Source organism: Mustela nigripes, chromosome 3, assembly GCF_022355385.1.
Source record: "Mustela nigripes isolate SB6536 chromosome 3, MUSNIG.SB6536, whole genome shotgun sequence".
Taxonomy (NCBI): Eukaryota; Metazoa; Chordata; class Mammalia; order Carnivora; family Mustelidae; genus Mustela; species Mustela nigripes.
In genome coordinates this window covers 184,572,042-184,575,389 of record NC_081559.1, presented here as the reverse complement: position 1 = coordinate 184,575,389, position 3,348 = coordinate 184,572,042, and positions in this window count along the sequence as shown.

Sequence of the window (3,348 nt, the reverse complement as noted above, 5' to 3'; positions counted from 1 at the left end):
TACAGCACAAATGCCTCCTTGCTTAGCTGGTAAGGCTGCTGGGAACTCCTGTAGGCCTCAGTTTCATATCAGTGAAATGGGAGAGCCACACAAGGTGATCACCAGACATTATAAAAAACTTAATAGTCTGTGAGTCTGTGGATTTATTTAGTGCCAAGCTTCAGCAATGTGTCAAGAGCTGTAATGAAAGATCTGAGAGGGGTGCCTGGGTAGCTCAGTGGGTTAAGCCTCTGCCTTCGGTCAAGACCTGCCCCAGATCATGATCTCAGGGTCCTGGGATCAAACCCCGCATCGGCTTCTCTGCTCAGCGGGGAGCCTGCTTCCCCCTCTCTCTCAGCCTGCCTCTCTGCCTACTTGTGATCTCTGTCAAATAAATAAATAAATAAATAATCTTAAAAGAAAGAAAGAAAGAACTGAGAAACTGACCTTTCTTTCTTTCTTTTTAAAATTCATTCAGCAAATCTGTATCGAGCATGGCTATATCCAGTGAAGAAAACAGATAAACATGCATGCCTTCATGGTGCTTATATTCTATACAGGGAGGCAGACACTAAGGAAGGTGAATGAGTATATCAAAAAGGGATGAATACCAGAGAGAAAAACAAAGCAGGGTAGAGAATACAGGTTGAATTATGCCCTCCCTTCACATGTTGAATTCCTGATCTCTGGCACCTTAAAATGTGACCTTGTTTAGAAACAGAGCAATTGCAGGGGTGCCTAAGTGACTCAGCCAGTGAAGCGTCTACCTTCAGCTCAGGTCATGATTCCAGGCTCCTGGGACCGAGTTCCGCATTGGGCTCCATGATCAGAGGGAGAAGCAGAGAAGTCTGCTTCTCTCTCTCCCTGCCTCTCCCCTCTGCTTACTCTCTCCCTCTCTCTCTCTCTCTCTCTCTGTCAAATAAACAAATAAAATAATTTTAAAAAGCAATAGAGAAATTGTAGATGTAATTATTAAGATGAATTCATGCTGGAGTGGGATAGGCCCTAATCCAACATGACTGCCATTCTTACAAAAAGGGGAGGTTTGGCCACAGACACATACTGGCAGAGAAGGCCATGCGGACACAAAGACAGAGATCAGGGTGATGTATCTCTAAGCTAAGGAACAAAAGGATTACCAGTGAAACCAGAAGCTGAGACGCATTATCTTTCAGAGCCTTCCAGAGAACACGGCCCTACCAATACCTCAGATTCTAGCCTCAGACTTCTAGCCTCCAGAACTGTGAGGCTTATGTTACAGCAGCCCTAACAAGCTAATACAGAGGGCTGACAAATTTAAATAGGATGCTAGAAGAAGACCTCACAGAGGAGGCAACATCACTGAAAGTCTTAAAGGTGGTGAGGGAGGGAGTCATGGGAATATCTGAGGTAAGAGTGTTTCAGGCAGAAGGAGGAGCAAGTGCAAAGGCCCTGAGATAAGAGCTTGTCCAGCATGTTTGCAGAATAGCAAAGATGCTGGTGTGACTAGTAGAGTTAACCAAAAGAGAGAAGAGCCAGGAGCTGAAATCTGGGAAGTAAAGGAGCACCACATTGTACAGAGCCCAGCTAATGGTAAGGAAGATGCAAGACAATATTCTACAAAATGCAAGCCAGGACATGATTGTGAGTGAGGAGTAATATGCTATGGCTTAGCTTTTAAAAGGGTGCCTCTGGTTGCTATACAGATGGGGGTCATAGGCCAAAGACCAATCATGTGGGCATCTTAGCTTGGACCAGGAAGGGTGCAGATGGGAATGGTAAGAAGTACCCAGATTATGGGCAGAAAACAGAGATGCACAGACATGCACGCATGCACACACACACTAAAAGTGTCTTGGAAAGACATCCATATATGGACTTCTAGCCCTGTGTCATTCTTTCCTCTTCCTGGTCCCTTTCCTAATTCCATTCGAATAAGGACAGTCTTGTGCTTGAGATAGAACTACACAAAACTGATAAAGGTTAAAAATATTAGCCATTTCAGATGGTTCAAACCCAAACCTTCTCCAAGAGCTAGCCACAGTTCCAGAGAAAAAGACAATGCTCCATTGTCGCAGGTGGAATTCTGAACATCCCAGTGGAACGTGAGCCTAAAATGCAAGGTAAGTTTGAGAAAAATTAGAGACAGTTTTATTTCTTGCACAGTGGGTAGTTATTGGACTGACACTTACACCACCATCACGTAGGGTTGTATCCTGCATTTCTCAGTCTCTGCACAGCTGCTGCACCTCAACTTCTGATTACCAGCCCAAGAGTTAGACCCAATGAGTCATGGCTGCCACCGTGAGAACGGATGCCCCAGGATACAGGACTCTTGGCCGTCATTACTCACTCAGAGTATTTTTACTTTTGTGGGCAGATCTGGAGTCCTACCTTGCTCTTTGTAACTGGTGTATGGTATTCTACATTATCTAGAATGTCACAACTTGTTTGACTACTGTTTAGGGATGAACAGGAAGGTTGTTTCCTTTTTTCCCACAATTATACACAACGTGGCAATGAACATCTTTGTGCACTTGGGTGAATGTTTCTTTAGGAAACTTTTCAATCATTTTTCTTCCTTTTCACCTATATACCATTTATTTTCCCTATTATTTTAATTGAGAAAATTTTCTAATATACAGAAAAACAAAAAAGAATAATATAGATCATATAGTGTCATCAATTATTAACATTTGACATATTTATCTACTTTGATAGCTGACCCATGTCCCTTCCCCTAAATGTTTCAGCATGCAACCCCAAACAGGACATTTTCTTACTCACAATACCGTATCCACACAACTAAACAATAATTGCATATTCAGATTTTTCCAGTTGTCCCTAAAATGTATTTTACAACTCTGCCTCTGTGTGTGTTTAAAAGATCTAATCAAGGACAGAGTCAGGGGTCTCTTCACCTGTAACAATCATCCTCATCTCTTTTCTTTCATGAACTTGATTTTTGAAGGGATCAGGCCACAGAGACTCCTATACCCCAGATTTGCCTTTGTTTGCAGGGCGGGGGGGAATGTTCTTTCTCTAGCAAAACCCCTGTTAATCTACAAAGACTAATTCAAATGTCCTGAATTTAGTCTTTGTAAATCAAGTCAGCACCTGTCAAAATGATAATTTAGCTGGGCAGATTCACAGGGAACTGGGAGACCTGAATTCTAGGCCAGTGGTTCTCTACTGGGAGCACTTTTGCCCCCTAGGAAACATTTGGCAATGTCTAGAGAAAGAGTATGCTACTGACATTTGGTGACAGGAGGTCAAGGATGCTTCTAAATTCACCACATTGAACAAGACAGCCTCCCACAACAAAGAATTGCTTGGCTCAAAATGTTAATAGTACTGGGGTTAAGAAACCCTGCCCTAATCTATCTATGA